The 17,590-nt window shown below is 40.9% G+C and overlaps 1 protein-coding gene across 1 annotated transcript in view; it reads left to right on the forward strand.

The window, feature by feature from the left end:
* C1GALT1 (core 1 synthase, glycoprotein-N-acetylgalactosamine 3-beta-galactosyltransferase 1) overlaps window positions 1-5,849 on the forward strand; it is a 97,140-nt gene extending 91,291 nt beyond the window's left edge. Inside the window, exon 5 of the mRNA XM_009452634.5 lies at window positions 3,799-5,849. The gene's annotated coding sequence lies outside the window, so the exon portion shown is untranslated. The remainder of the gene's footprint in view (window positions 1-3,798) is intronic.
* Window positions 5,850-17,590: the final 11,741 nt, after the last annotated feature.

Genomic DNA, 17,590 nt, shown 5'->3' on the forward strand with positions numbered 1-17,590 from the left:
GTCTCACAGTTTCATCCCCAGGTCCCAAGGGGTCCACGGGGGTGTGTGAGCTTGCTTCTTGGGAAAAAAGACATCTGGAGTTCTCCCACACTGCCCATGCTGTGCAGGGTGTCTGGGAGGCTCTCCTCTGCTGACTTGATGCTTCCATTTCTCATTGTGTCTAGGTCAGTCTGGCTGTTCACTTTGGTATCTCAGCCACCCACCCCTTCTTACTTCCAACAAGTGCTTAAAGTAGATTCAGTATTGGATGCATATAATTTTTTTCACAATTTTACCAAGAAATCAACAAAGTACTGCAGCATGTTTACTAATGCTGTAAATCAAGTCCCTCATACAACCCTTTTCCAATCTCCATACTGCCCTGGCTCCTGCCAGTCTCAGACACCCTACTCTTACACCTTTGTGTTCTCCACAAGGACTCTGCCTCTTCGGCCCAGTCACCTGGGTCACCTGAGCTCATGGCCCTCCATCCATAACCAAAGACCTATCTGAGTGCCACCCCCTTGGGAGGAACTCCTAGCAAACTCACACAAATTTTATGGATATAAAACTTAATAGATATAAAAATATCTGACTAATGGATATACATGAATTTATTTCTGGGTATGTTTTTGGCTAACAAAAGAATTTTGGATTAACAGCAGCTCCTATCAGGGGTACTTAGAAAAAAACAACAAATTAGTCATAGACAAAAGGAGGCAGAGAAAGTTGGAAGGAAAGGAATAGGGATATGTGTAATGGAATACTGAAAAGATAAAAGAAGATAATGGAAAGTAACCTAAGGCCTAAGAACCAAAGCATGCGAGGATATATGAGTAAAGAGAAGTACTGAAGAGCTGGGATGCTGGGAAGTAGGTGATGGGTGTTAACCTCAGAGTAAAAAATTCAGAAAAAGATTTGCAGTAAATATGGCTAGTTATCTATGGGATTCAATTTTCCTCTTCTTCTGAAATAAAATACTTATTTGTTTAGGGCAGAAATGTCATCAGTTCAGAATATTTAACTTCCTAGACCCCCCTTTGGCTAAGGGGCAGATGTGACACCAGTGAGGTGCAGGTGAATGGGGTTCTAGAGGCTTTCCTTCCACAGCAGGGGACAAAGCCTCAGAAAGAAAAGAATGTTGCTATTTCCCTCTGCTTTCTCCTAATTCCTGCCTTGTGAGTGGTCCTGATGCTGACAGATGCAGTAGGTATCTTGCAGCCACGAGGAAGAAAACAGCATGACTAAGGACAGGAGGAGCTGAAAGGGGGATGACACATGATTTCTGATGAAAGCCTTGAGCCATGACATTTTTTAAATGAAACTAGATACCTCTTACTGAAATGGAGGGATTTCCAGTTAAATTTCCAGCAAAAGAATGAAAAATGGAAATTAACTATAAATCACTTATTTATGTAAAATAATATGAACATAATTTCTATTTGGGGTTCTGTTTTTGTTATTGTATTTTAGTAAACCTTAAAATATAAGAGATTTAAAGTTTACTTATAACCTGAGTCTGCCAAGGGTTTTCTATTTCTTTGTGTATGGTTTTAAGTTCTTCAGCCTCAAATAGTACTTCACTGGGTGTTTTCAGGAACCTACATCTGTTTGGGGAGGAATTGCTATATTATAATCCTCTAGGACTTTGAGTCCAAGGATATACACACCCCAGCAATCATAGTCTTATAGCCACTAATTCAATTCTTCTTATAGCTTTTGGGGTTTGGGTATTACCCCTTAGAAGCCAAGTTATTAGCTGAATAAGGAACTAACACCTCCAACAATGCTGTTCACTCAGCATGTTTCTTAAAAAACTCTTTGTTATCTGAGCAAATCCTAAGGATATACACCCAAGATGAGTTATGGAGAATTAATTACTGACTCCTGAGAATCTAAAAATGGGGCAGCAGCCCAGGTGTTCTCATCCTGGAGTCACGCTGTTTCATAGATGCAACCTACCTTAGGTAAACTTAGTGTTTATTTTTGATAGTGCAGCAAGTAGAGAGCTCAGACCCGTTCCCAGTGACTTCCTTTAGGAAATCTCAGTATATATTTGTTCATAATGTGCAATAAGAATAAGCTTTCTAAAATTTGGACAAGTAGAAAAAAGTGGTATTTCTGTTCTTTGAATAAAAAGCAAATGCATTTAAAACACGCATAATACACAAGTAGGTAAATTTATCAAAAGGAAAAAATGATCAATCCTATTTAAACTACCTGTTTTACAATTGCAATAGTTTCTTATTCAGAAATGTATTAGGTCAACTTAAGTACTATTTATTACATCAGAACTACCAACACCTTTATTACCCTGTTTGGAAGACCGAACATGGATCAGATGTTAGTTCCACCTTAGATATAGCAAATCATTTATTTCAATAGTTGAAATTTAGAAAGCAAACAGACCCAGAGGGGATATGCCCACAAGCAGGAGATGAACGTGTTCCAAATGGCAGTATATTTCCGAGGAGACTTACAGGCTTTTTATTCCAAGGGTTGGCTCAATACTTCATTACTCAGAAAGTGTGTTTGATCAGGCGAGACCTTCAAATTTGAGCTCCTCTGTGGTCAGGGGAATGCTAATGACTGTCTGACAGCTTGTCACAGACATTGGTTTTTTTTCTTAGCATCTCTGGCCAGATTTCCTGTTTTCTGGCAGCTGTGCTGGTGCAGATTGCCAAGAGGCACCATACCCACAATCTTGAGAGGATTCTGCTTCCAGCAAGACTTCTTTTACTGTCATCTATGTATTACATCTCTATTTCAAGTCTCTCTAGAATTTATAGTCATACTGGGCATTTAGTTTCAATTTGCATTTGTTTGTTACGTGGCTTTACATGACTTTTTGTCTACTTCATGAATCTGTCCGATCTTCCCAGTAGATCAAAGTACCTGGAGGATCTGACTCTCTTTGACATCGAGAGACTCCCCAGAGACCATGCCTTTGATTTCATTTATAGCCCTTTAGGACAGTGTTTCCCCCTCAAACTCTCTTGCAGACTGGTAAATGTCCTAAATTATTGAGTGGGGAATAGAAGGAATGGAGTAGGAAGTGAAATCCAAGACAAGTCACAGTACCTGTTCATAAAAGGGAGGGGTTGCTAGGCAGGAAATCTTTGCCACTCTAGTCTTTTCTCTTAGAGAACACTACCCAGGACTGCTCATCGATCATTGTCAACTATTTACTTTTACGTTAGGGTAAAAATGACCTTATATGCAAGTAGTAGTGATTCTTAGAGTAATATATGAAGCCTAAACAATATCTGCAGGTGGTAATAAATTAGAGGTGTGACAGGGCAGTGCTTCACAAATGTTGCAGCTCAAGGTACAATCTCAAGCTTGTTCCAGCAAGTACATGCCCATGTATAGGGGTTAGGGGCTTTGTCTTCTACCTTCACCATTCCTAAGGTATTTAAATCCAAGTCTCTAATAACTTATTCTGGTTTTTAAAGAGGGTAGTTGTTCACATGATAATAATTTCAATAGGGCTGAGATGTTTTGGAGCATGGTAGATGGGCATCACTCCTACTGAGGCTTGCAAGCAAAGAGGAAGACAGATATTGACATTTCTCAGCACGGGTACATGTGCTGCAAGTCATCTATTGGTCAGTTGTAAGAGCAGGTGCAGGACAGTGTATATACAAGTCAACACTGGGAGAGGCACATGTAAGAGCTGAGGGCTTATAGCAAGGCTTGGGCAAAGCAAGGGGTATGGTTGAGCCAGAAAGTCTATGAAAATGAAAAGGCCAGGGGTAGAACCTCAGGCCTCAGATCTTGGTTAAATCCTAAAAACTACTCATTGTGCTTCTGTTGCAGACAATTCATAGGAGTGAATGAGACAGAAAGCAAGACCATGAGGATGACTAAGAAGAGCAAGTACAACATGGCTGAGACTAAGTGTCCAGGGAGTTGAGAATAAGTGGCCTATTGTCATGTCCTATATAAGTAGAGTATATGGATGGGAGGCCAAGAATACACCAACAAATAAAATATTGAATATATCGGTCAAGGGCATATCGAGATGATCAGGATGCTGCCTATTGGAATGTTTATCCTCCCACCCCACCCCAGAAGAGGAGCTTCTTGTCTTGTTCACTGCTGTTTCCCAGCTCCTGGAAGAGCCTGGCACATAAAAGGTGCACAATAAACATTCATTAAAATCAATGATTAATTGAACTGGCTAGTATTCCATCTCACTTTCATTATTGGAGAACTGAAGAGCCAGCTAGCCTACAAAAACTCATTCTGGATGTAGAAGCAATAAGAAAACATGCATTCAAATAAAAGCAGAGAATCCTTCTAATATTTCTTCATGTGTCTATCTTTTCCCATCCCCAACACATTTATTTTCCTTGACCTGCAAGGGATCTGTTTTGTCCATGATGAGTCCCAAAAACAGCCCTCAAAGTGGTTCTCCCCACCTACCCCACTCCACTGATGCTGCATCACATGGTAGGGTGTTGCCTTGCTCCTCCATGCAGGGAGCTTTTCTCAGCACCACTAAGGTACCAGGGAAGTGGTAACTGGGAACAATTTTCCCCAATACAGATAAAGCCTAGATAAAAAGTAGGGTGATACATAGGCAAAGGGTAGATGGGGCCTTCCTAGAGGACACTATGTCTTCCTGAATTTAGTCCATTCATAATCAACAAACCAGCCCTACTGATTTAATGCCTAGGCTCTGCTGCCTGACTATATTTAGCAAAGCTTTCGAATGGCAGAGTGATTTCCTATAGGAATACTGAGTTTTTTCCAGGGACAGATGTAGCCTTGGTACATTGTCTGGTTATGTAGGATTTTTTTTTTTTTACTGCGCTTGTGCTGTTCTCCTTTTTTCAACTTATAGCTGGAGACCTTTTTCTGCTACCTCAAAACCTTTTTGAAATTAACCAGTAATAAATAAGATCTTTGTCTATAGACAGCTTTTTTCAAAGGAATGAAAGAATTAGAAAATATGGAGGATCCATAGTATGCATGCCTTTGGTTCCTGAGGTCCCTTAGATGATATGGAATTCTTTAAAAATGTAGATAGATTTTGATAACATCATAATCAAGATCCTAAGAAATCACTAGCATCCATCAGATTATAAAGTTTCTGAGCAATTCTCTCCCCAACCCCCATCCTGAGCCTAACATGGTGACTTGCTCACAGCCTCACTGGATAGATACTGGTTAGATAAATGAAAGCATTCATTAATCAATGTGATGTGAAGAATTTAGATAAATGATTCCTATTTCTCTCAGTCTAACAAGGGGAAATAGTCCAATAAACATATCTGTAAGTTTGATAGAATTTGTAAGTTCCTTTGAATATTTGGAAATCTGTGATTTCATTTTTAAGACACACAGAATCTATTATGATAGAGCACTGAATTTTATTCAGTTAGGTAATTTTGTGCCTGTTATTTTTAACCAGTTTGGTGTCTTTCTTGTGCTTTTCACTATAGTATTCATGGATCCTATTAACAGTAAAGAAAGTGGCAGATGCCAGGCATGGTAGCTCATGCCTGTAATCCCAGCACTTTGAGAGGCTGAAGCAGAATTATTTGAGGCCAGGAGTTCAAGACCAGCCTGGGCAACATAGTGAGACCCTTTTTGTTGCTGTTGTTGTTTTTTTAAAGAGAAAGTAGAGATAACAGGTTACTCCGTGGTGAGGCTTGGGATGGTGGTGGGAATGGAGTGGAGGAGGGACTCCCTTCCCAATGACTAGATATGTCTTAATTTGTAAGATGGCTCTCTCCCATGTGACTTTCTCTCCTCTACCTATGTCAACTTTGTGTTGGGAGTGTTCAGGACAATATGTGAATGGAAAATTCATAAATGAATGTACCAATAGAAATAAAGATACATGTGGGTGTTGCTTTTTCACTTTTTCAATGAAGATCTGATCCTTTGGTGTTTTACTTGGTCCCAATCCCACTTTTCCACGAGTTGTGGCTAAGGACTTGTCCTTGATTATAAGATTCTGGTTGTTGAAGCTGTTATTTATGCATGAAGGACTACTCAGAATATCACTGTAATTACACATCTGCCCCTCTGAGTTCTTCAAAAATAGGAACATGACTGATATGTTTGGAAAAGGTTAAAAATATGCTTAATGCTAAAAGGAAAATGAGCTAAAATTTTCCTGGTATTGTATTATAGTTCTATATTTTATGATGATCTTTATTGCAATAGTTATACCTTGACTTTACAAAATTCTTTCATGTTTTAACCCTTGGTGTCCATACTTTTGCCTTTGGGAATATCATGCAGGCTTGATGTAACCATTTTGCTTATAAGACAAGCAAATTGGACCAGCCACAGTGGCTCACACCTTTAATCCAAGCACTTTGGGAGGCCAAGGGGGACAGAACACTTGAGTCCAGGAGTTCGAGACCAGCCTGGGCAACATGGTAAAACCTTGTCTCTACTAAAAATACAAAAATTTGCCAGGCATGGTGGCACACGCCTATAATCCCAGCTACTCAGGAGGCTGAGGCATGATCTTTTGTCAATTTAGTTTACAGGGCCCCAGCAACAGAACCTTGAAGGGTAAAAGAAAAGAAACCGTGTTCTTCCCTGCAATACAATAGGAGAGTTCAAAGGATGTGACTCAGGGTAGGTCAGAGATCCACAAGGGTTTCATTTCTGTTGTCAAAATAAGTACAGTGAAAATACCTATGAAAAGTAATAATTTAGAGACTATTAGTAAATAGTTCTTTGGTATAAGGTAATTTTTCATATTATTTGACTGGGGAAGGAACTTAGGTCATCCTCAGCTCTGGGATGCCTACACGGCAGGCAGATTGGTGCTTTTTGCAGCCTCACAGAAGACAGAAACAAGCAGAGGGCAAAAGATAGAACTCAGAAGGAGAAAGTCTAGTTGACTGAGCAGGAACATCGCCATCTTGGACAAGCACTGCCATTTTAATGTTCACCTTCATCAAAAACCTCGTAAATGCAAGGGCATCAGCCTAATGGCTAAGGTCAGAATGACCATAAGCCACAAATGACATCTCTTACCAGAAACATTCCAACCATAAGATAAACCCCTCCCCAACCAGAGACATGCCAGCCCCAAGATAACCTCCCCTCCAGCCAGAGAGATGTCAGCCCCAAGATAACCTCCCCTCCAGCTAGAGACATTCCAACCCTGCAATAAATTTCTCCCCCACCAGAAACATTCCAAGACTGTGGTAAGTTCTCTCACCCTGAACCCTGAAATTCTCTTCTGTACTTCTTTCCTCTTTAACTCTTACATTTGGTGCCAAAACCTGGGATGGGTGTTGGAGGTAGAGGCTCTCTTGCAACCCAGGAAACAATGGACAGCAGCTGCTCATCCCACTGGATCCTGAGAGTCTCTGGTCGCCTACCCTGTCTTGTCTCTCACTTCACTTTTCGAGCCATTTGCGTGAGGAGGACAACCAACCTGAGGGGGACTGCGATGCTCGGGCTGGGGCTACCCTCCAGTGAGCCCTCAAAACCCTCAGTTCTCAGGAATCCACCTCCAACCACCTGCAACAAAAGTATTTCGCTCTCTCTTCTCTCCCCCCCCGCGGCCCCCCCCCACATGCACGGCTCCACTCCAAGAGTCCCTTTGCTGATTCCAACTGAAACATCCAACATCACACACTAATCCAGCTGACTGGTAAGGGCTGCCCTCCCCTGGCTTTCTCATGGTACCCAGGAAAGTCAGGTCTGCTGTCCCGGTCCTCAGAGGACCAGTGTGACTAAGCTAGAAGAAATCTTGGGGATGCCCAGTTTCTTCTCAGCTTGACCATCCTCTTTAGAAAGATGATTCTGGGTCTCTGTCTTTTGTCTGGGGATGCCTAGAACCAAAACAGACATCCTCGGCCTCTTCTCACCAGTTCACATGGGGGCCAAACAATCCCACATTCCTACATCCTCTACACTGGGCTGTCTCCTTCACAAACTCCCCAAACTTGCCTTACGGGGAAGCACAAAGCCAAAGCATTTAGCCTTTTATTGCAACACTGCCTGGTCCCAATACAAATTAGATAACGACAGCCGACAGGCCAAAAATGGAACTTTTGACTTTCAAATTCTCAAGGACCTTGACAACTTTATAACCAGGAACAGTGAAAGGCAAGAGGTTTCTATGTTCTGACCTTCTTCTGCCTTAGATCCTGACCCTCCCTATGTCAAGCTTGCAACCCCTCATGAAATCCTTAATGAAAGCCCTCCCCAGGTCTCTCCTTCCTCTGAAATTCCTTCCTCTGAAACCCTTTCCTCCAAAATCCCTTTTGACCCTGCAGATGAACCCCCTCCATATTTCTCATGCCCCTGCATCCACTCCTCACCCATCTGAACCCTCCACCCCAGTGGCCCCTCCTGGCCCCAAGCCTTCAGCCCCATATCCTGCTCCTCCTCCTTCTCCACCTGTTAACCGTTCACAAACTACTCCAACCAGTCAAACCACCTCTGCCATTCTCCCTCTCCAGGAAGTGGCTGGGGTTGAAGGCATTGCTCGCATTCATGACCCTTTCTCCTGTCCTATTTGTTGCAGATCAAACAGCATCCGGGATCTTTCTCTGAAAATCCCTCTCATTATCACAGGGAATTCCTACACATAAGCCAATCCTTTAATTTAACTTGGCATGACATTTATATAATTTTAACCTCTACCATCGCTTCTGATGAAAAAGAGCACATCTGGCATTCAGCTGAAGTCCACAGAGATGAACTCCATAACCAAGCCCTCATACAAAATCCAGTGGCCAATGATGCAGTCTCCCATAGAGACCCAGATTGGACTTACCAACAGGGAGACAGTGGCATCATGCGAAGAGACCACATGATTGCCTATCTCCTCATGGGCATGGACAAAAATGCCCAAAGGCAGTTAATTATGACGAACTTGGAGAAATTACACAGGAGCCCAAGGAGAATCCTGCCCTTTTCTTATCACACCTCACTGAAGCTATGCTAAAATATACCAATCTAGACCCAGAATCTAGAGAAGGGCATACTTTTCTCCACCTCCAATTTATTTCCCAATCTGCCCCAGATATCTGGAAAAAATTACAAAAATTAGAGAAGGGTCCCCAGACATCTCAGCAGGACCTCCTAAATGCAGCCTTCCATGTCTTTCACAACAGAGATGAGGAACAAAAAATTCAAAAAGACAAATATCTCTGTCCAAAATACCAGATGTTCACCTCTGCTGTCCAAAAGTCAGTTATAAGAAAGCCTCCCAATAACCCAAAGGGAAACTTCCTCACCTCTCCAGAAGTCTGTTTCCAATGTGGCAACCTTGGACACTGGGCAAAGGCTTATCCTAACCCTTGGCCCCTCGCCAAGCCACGTTCAACTTATGGTCTTTGGGGACACTGGAAAATGGACTGCTCTCAATGGAGACACCCTCCCCATTTGGTGTGGCCCATAACGAGACCCCCCTGACCACCACAGGAGGAAATCTCTTCACTGCTGGCACTAACAATGGAAGACTAAGGGTGCCCAGAATCCTTTGTCCCCACGTCAAGTTAGTCCATGGAACCCAGGGTAATTGGGACAGTATCTGATAAGATTATTTCCTTTCTTCTGGATACTGGGGTGAGCCTATCGATACTAACCAAATATCAAGGCCCATCAGAACGTTCATCCATTTCTGTTGTTGTCATGAAGGCCATACAAGAAACTCCATACAAAACACTGCCACATTGTATTCAACATAAGACCAGGCTTTTACACTTTTTGGCTGAATGCGGGTACAGGTATCCAAAAGGAAGGTCCAATTAACCTCTTCAAAAGTCTCATACCTAGGATTAATCATAACTGCAAATACTTGAGAAATTCCGCCAGCACGAAAACAAGGTGCTCAACAAATTTCTTTTCCTAAAACAAAAAGGGACTTTCTTTCCTCGGATTAGTGAGATATTTCTGATTATGGATAGCAAATTTTGCCATTATCACTAAATCTCATTATGAACACACAAAAGGAAATCTTAACCAAACACTCGCTCTCACTCCAGACCTTTATCATGCTTCCTCTCACCTAAAACTTGCCTTATTACAGGCCCCTGCTATAGGTCTTCCAACCCTCTGAGACCCTTTCTTCTATATTTACACAGTTCTCAAAATCAAGCCCCTGGACTATTAGCCCAACCCATGGGAGACTCCCTCCAAATAGTGGCATATTTTTCAAAACAACTAGACCCCATTTACAAAAGTTGGCCCCTTTGCTTAAAAATTTTGGCCACAACCTCTCTGATTATCCCTGAGGCACAAAAACTCACATTCTATGAACCCCTTCAGGTATTTTCTTCTCATAGTCTGCAAAATATGCTCAGCCATAGGTGCTCACCTCCATTTCACCTCTTACTTGCAAGCCTTACGTTCAACTCTCCTTCAACCCTCTATCTCTCTTCATTAGATGCTCCCCACCAATCCCGCAACTGTTTTGCCTTCAACACCAATTTTGGACCCCGACCAACACTCAAGCTCTGATTTAATTGAAAGTTCTCTCACCATGTTTCACCACCTTGCTTCTACTCACATAAAGGGAGCCCCAGATTGGTTTACAGATGGCAGCGCATCAAAAAAACCTTCCCGTCCAAGCAGGATATGCCATCATTGAGGCATATCATGATGATACTCACTCTCTCCCACCTAGAAAAGTCATAGAGCCTGCCCCCTTGCGTTTGGGCACGTCCTCTGAACAAGCAGAATTAGTTGCCCTAATAAGAGCACTAACCCTAGCAAAAAACATACAAGTTAATATATACACCAATTCTAAATGCGCCTATAACATCACCCATTCCAGTGCCCAAATTTGGAGCAAGCAAGTCTATCTCATGGCTTAGGGAATTCCTATCATTAATGAAAAACTAATTCATCATTTACTAAAGGCAACTTTACTTCCAGAAAAGGTTGCAGTTACCCATTGCAAAGGACATCAATCAGATAAAAGCCACATTTTGGTAGGAAACCATGAGGCTGACTATTGGGCAAAATACACCTCAACCAATTATCCAATGCCCCAGTACCTATTTCTCCTCATACAACACATCCCCTCCTTTTATCCAGAACACCAAATACAACAACTAGTCACAATGGGGGCACAATTCAAACCCCCATACTGGTTCATAGAAAACAAATTAGTCCTACCTGACCCTGAAAAAAACAACTCTTTTACGGGACATTCACAACCTCTTCCAGAATAGCCATTCCCCTCTACATTTCTTAAGTTCCCATATACACATAACCCCAGATACAAAGGAACAGCTAAAAGCCATTTCCCATCAATGTTCTGTTTGCCAAAAAGCTTCAATACTAGACCCACTTCAACACTAGACCCCCTTCTTTCCTAACCCATCAAGCCAGGGGACACCTTCCAGGACACGATTGGCAAATTGATTTTACCCATATGCCCCTGGTTAAAAAGCTTCAGTTTCTTCTAATTCTGCTCAATACCTTTTCAGGACGGGTGAAGGCTTTTCCCATGACCAAAAACAGGCTTCTACTGCCACCTCAAAATTAATAACAGAAATCATGCCCAGGTTCAGGGTGCCTCTTTCTTTTCAATCTAACAATGGTCCTGAATTCATCTCTCTAATTACTCAAACACTTGCACAAGCTCTACAAATCACCTGGAAGCTACACATCCCCTGTCGACCTCAAATCTTCAGGAAAGCTTGAAAAAATGAATGGCATTCTAAAAAACACTGTCACCAGGTACTCACTCCAAACACATAAAGACTGGGTTACACTTTTACCTTTGGCCCTCTTAAAAATTTGGGCACTCCCAGGTAAACCCTTAATGCTCAGCCTCTTTGAACTCATGTATGGAAGACCACTTGCCTCCTTTGTTCCACCTCAGGGTCAAGCGCCAATTCTACCAACTCCTCTCGTTTCCCCTCTTCTACATACCATCCACTATTTCATTTGGGAATATGCTGACAAACACCTGCCACAACCCATTGCCAACTCCTCTAATCCCTTCCTACAGTCAGGAGATTGGGTTCTGATAAAAATTCCCAGTCCTACCCCCAATTCCCCCCTCACACCTAAATGGAAGAGACCTTACCAAATCATCCTTATGACACGCATGGCAGCAAAACTCCAGGGACTCCCCAACTGGATTCATTATACTTCTCAAGAAAACAGATTTCCCTTCCCCACATACCCAAACAACCAAATCTAAAACCCCTTCAGCCTTCTCTTGTGTCTCCATAGGACCCACTTCCCTTTGCCTCACTTGAATCCTGGAGGAAAAGGAAGAGAAATCCACATAAGCCACTTATGTCTCTTTCTCTCCCAAACTTTCATCACTTCTTAACCAATCTTGTTACAGACCTTCAGTAGTACACTTATGCAACTCTGATTATATATCCTGAGCTGCTCCTTACTGTTCTATGGGACCTATGACTTCAAGGAACTTTCTAGGATTTTACTCCTATCCAAATAACCTTTTTCTCTTTTTGCTTTTTTTTTTTAATATAAATTCCCTAAGTACATCAACCTTACCAATGCAACCAATCCTCACTGCTCTCAAGCTAGAATGCTCTATAAACCTTATACAATCTCTCTTGCTGCAAGCTAACTCCTCCTTTGCTCTGGAATCCTGGATGTGCTTATCACTATCTTCCTCAGCTTACACAGTCCTTCCTGCACCCCTTTATGACCTTTTAACAGGAAGCATAACCCTAATTTATAAACTCCAAAAAAGAGCTTCCTTATTTGAAAGAGCCAACACCCTGGTCAGTAATTATCCCACTTCCAGGGCCAATCAGGCTAACAAATTATTTCAAACCTATTATAACTCCCTACAATGCTTCAAGCCCCAAGGCCTTCTCATTGAAGTCCCTATAAATAAATACACCCCTTTTTACAACAAGCTTCACTTTGCTTTTCAGCCTCTGAGGGAAATCTCCCTGTAGGATCATTAACACCTAACCAGAGCAACCGCACTATCATTATTAAACGCCCCTCTGACCATCAAACTAACAGAGTTGACTACCAAGTATCACCTGAAGCAAATGGAGCGTTTCTGCATCTGGCTTGTTTTACGGCCTCTTCCTTTACCAATGCTTCCAGCCTAACTTGTGCTGTCCCTGGTGCCCACCTTTTTCCATGGCTCAATATCAATGGTGCAACATCGATCGCATTAAATGTGTAAAAAATAACTCTTCCTATATTTCTACTACAGTAAGTGTCTCCCTGGCCTCCTCCTTGTCCATCTGGAGTAATGAACCACAGGAAAGAAAAACACTCCATCTTTAATTCACTTATTCTCTTTCCATATCGCTGCCTATATTTAAGACAAAGCCTTGTTCTTTTCGTGTGGCACCAACACATATCTTTGTCTCCCCACAAACTGGACTGGAACCTGTACCTTAGTTTATCTATCTCCCCACACTGGACTAGTTCCCCCTAATCAACCTTTGCCCATGTCATCCATTCAACATGTTAGGAAAAGAAGGGCCATCCACGTCATTCCCTTAATGGGTGCCTTGGGTATAACCTCTGGACTTGGATTGGGAACAGGCAGATTAGCCATCTCCTTAACATACTTTAAGGCTCTTTCAGCAGAACTACAGGCCTCTTTAGAAGATACAGCCCGAAGCCTTCTAAGAGTTCAAGACTAACTAGACTACTTGGCTCTGGTATAGTCCTCCAAAACAGGTGGGGACTAGATCTTACAGCTGTTGAAAAAGAGGCCTCTGCCTCTCACTGGGTGAGGAATGTTTTTTCTGTATCAATCAATCAGGCCTAGTAAGAGATGCTGCTGAAAAACTTAAAAGAAAGGGCTAAAAAGCTAAGGGAATAACAGAACAACCAAATAGATTATTGGTTTGAGAACAAAATCATAGCATGGGTCACCCCATCCCTGGGCCCTCCCATCCCTGGGCCCTCTCCTAATGATATGCCTAGGCCTAATGTTCTTACCCTGCCTAATTAACCTTTTTCAAAGATTTTTAACCTACAGGATTCATGGCCATTTCACAATTACCCCAAAACATCTACAGATGGTGTTACTCCTGCAGTCAATCTGAGACCAAAAAACTCTCCATCCCCTTGTCAACAGGAAGTAGCCAGAAAGAACACGCCACCCCTCGTCCTTTTTATAACGAAAGGGTCTGGATTGACAGAGCAGGAGCATTGCCATCTTGGACAAGCTTTGCCATTTTAAAGTTCACCTTGATCAAAAACTGCCTAAATCCAAAGGGCATCAGCCTAATGGCTAAGGTCAGAATGACCATAAGCCACAAATGACACCTCTGACCAGAAACATTCCAACAATGAGATAAACCCCTCCCCAACCAGAGACATGTCAGCCCCAAGATAACCTCCCCTCCTGCCAGAGAGATGTCAACCCCAAGATAACCTCCCCTCCAGCCAGAGACATTCCAACCCCACAATAAACTTCCTCCCCACACAGAAACATTCCAAGCCTGTGTTAAGTTCTCTCACCCTGAACCCTTAAATACTTATTCTGTAAGACAGAAGGCTCCTAACCAAAAATCAGCCAGAAGCCCCTCTCAGGTTTATTCTCCAAAATAAACCTGTCTTTGATGGTTGAGCTGCTTTTCATGTTTCTTTCCTCTTTGGCTCTTATACTAGCGCTGAAGTGCTACTTCACTATTTTTTTTTCTAGAACAGCTGAAATTCTCTTTTTATGTAGAATGAGACTCAGGGAGATTTGATCACTTCATAAATTTTTTTTCAAAGCAGGTCCCATTTCTTTCCATCCCTTTCAACAATCTTCAGTGCCTTATATAAATGACAGTTTTCTAACAAATGACAATATTCTAGCTTAGTAGACAATAAACAAAATGGAGAGGGAGAGTTTTGCATAGTCTTAAAGTAATAATAGCTAAATAAAATATAATCATCAACTTAAAGATGAAGACTCTAATTACCACACATTGTGAACAATTTCCATATAATTAACTGTTGTTTAGGCTATAGAGTAACTAAGACAGCTCTCTGGTTTTCCTGTACATAGAAAACATATTGGTTTGGCAGATGTTTTACTTACTATCAATTGCTTTTCAATAGATAGTTTCTCTTCCTTTGCAGTGAATTCAACACAATCCACTTAAAACAACAAATGTTTATTGAGTAATCAGTACATACAAGGCAATATGTTAGGCCTGAGAAGAAAAACAAAAATAAGCCTCAATACTTTCTCTTGAGAACATAACAAAAAGGAATAAAATGTATGTGTAAATTATGATAATCTGTGGCAGAAGAAGTAAGTGAATAAACACATTTCATCTGGGTGGAAAAGTTTGGTCTCACATTTGTGATGATACTAGAAGGTAGGCAAGATTTAAAGGGCTGAGACTAAGGAGTTTCCAAGAAAAAGGAACACTGCCTATGAAAATATGAGGCAGATAATCTTGAAGTGTCTTAGTTTTTTCAAGTTTCTATAACAAAATATAAACCACGTGGCTTATAAACAATAGCAATTTATTTCTCCCTGTTCTAGATGCTGGTCCAAGATCAAGGCACCAGCAGATACAGTGTCTGGTAAGAGCCCATTTCCTGGCTCCTAACTGACACCTTTCTTGCTGTGTCCTTAGATGGTAAAAGGGGCTAGCTAGCTCTCTGGTGTATCTCTTATAAGCATACTAATACCTGTCACGAGGGTGGAGCCTTCATTATCTAATACCTTCTAAAGGCCTCACCTCCTAATACCATCACCTTGGACATTAGGATTTTACCATATAAATTTGGGGAGGACAGAAACATTCAGACTATAGCAGAGTGTTTTCAGGGAAGAATGAGAGATGTGGTTGACAGAAATTTAAGGGATCACAATAGAGTAGGACTAGTTTATGCTAATACAGTAGCCATTAGCTACACGTGGCTACTCAGCACTTGAAATATGGCTAGTCTAAAGAGAAATTTTCTGTAAATGTAAAATACATACCAGATTTTGGACACTTAATTTTAAGAAGTAAAATATCACGTTTTTATATTGATTATGCATTACAAGATATTTTCAATAATATAGATTACTAGAATTAACTTCATCTGTGCCTACTTTTTTTAATGTGCGCACTAGAAAATTTTAAGTTACATATGTTGCTCATATTATTTTTCTGTAGGATAACATTGGGCCAAATTATGCCAAAATTTGAGTATCAGACAAAGCTCCCCAATAACCCTTGCTGCCACTGCAGACTCCCATAGCCTAGACCACCAAGGTTTCCCACACTCTTCACAGATGGTGACCTCAGTTGACAGAGCTACATGGAGACTGCACCACTGCACCCTCCCCATAACTGCAGCCACTACACCCCACCAGCCAGCACCCTAACACATACCTGCAAGTGAAACGCTTTCCCCACTGAAGCCAGTCCATAAAATCTGGAAACGTTTACTGCTCCCTCCAATGGCAGACATCTATGCAAGGCCATGAGAAACATGAAAAAGCAAAGAAACATGACACCACCAAAGGAACAAAATAATTGTCCAGTTACTAATCACCTCAAAATGGAGATCTAGAATTGTCTGAAAATTGATTAAAAATAATTATTTTAAGGTAGCTCAGTGAGATACAAGATAACACAGATACCTCAGCAAAATCAGAAAAATAAGACATAAAATAGGAAGTTCAACAAAGAGATAGAAATCATAGATAAGCCAAATAGAAATCCTGGAGCTGAAGAATACAATTAATAAAATGAAAAAAAATACAATAGAGAACTTCAACAGCAGATGAGATCAATCAGGAGAAAGAATTGGTGAACTCAAAGACAAGGCTTTTGAAATTATTCACTCTGAGGAGAACAAGAATAAAAGAATGAAAAAAAGTAAACAAACCCTGCAGGACTCATGGGCCACCATTAAGTGAACAAATATACACCTTATAGGAGTTTTAGAAGGAGAAAAGAGAGAAAGAGAGATACTTATTCAAAGAATTAATGACTGCAAACTTCCCAAATCTTGGAAGAGAAATAAACAACCGAAGTCCGTGAAGCTCAGAAGTTCCCAAATAGTCTTTACCCAAAGAAGACTTCACCATGACACATTATAATCAAACTGTCAAAACTCAGAATTTTGAAAACAGCAAGAAAGAAGTCTTTCCACATATGGTGGAACCTCAAAAGTTATCAGCAGATTTATCTTGCAGATCAGGAGAGAATGGGAAGATACATTCAAAATTATTAAAGAAAAAAATTTGCTAATGGAGAATACTTTAACTGGCAAAGCTGTTCAGAAATAAAGGATAGATAATTTCTCAGATTTAAAAAAAAAAAAAAAAAAGCTTAACAAGTTCATCATTCCTGGACCTGCCTTATAAGAAATGCTAAGGAGAGTTTTTCAACAAATGAAATGAAAGAATGCTAGTTTGTAACATAAAAACAAAAAAATATAAAATTCACTGGTAAGGTAAATGTATAGTCAAATTCAGAATTCTTTAATACTGTAACAATCTTGTGCAAATCACTTTTAAACTCTAGCATATAAGTTAAAAGACAAAAGATTTAAAAATAATTGTAGCTACAAAATTTTGTTAACAAATACATAACATAAAACAATGTAAGTTGAGATATCAAAAACAAAATATGGAGTGTAAAGAAGTAAAAGTTGAGACCTCTTGTGTGCTATTTAAGTTTTATTATCTTTAAATAGATGGTTACACTATAAGATG

Source organism: Pan troglodytes, chromosome 6, assembly GCF_028858775.2.
Source record: "Pan troglodytes isolate AG18354 chromosome 6, NHGRI_mPanTro3-v2.0_pri, whole genome shotgun sequence".
Classification (NCBI taxonomy): Eukaryota; Metazoa; Chordata; class Mammalia; order Primates; family Hominidae; genus Pan; species Pan troglodytes.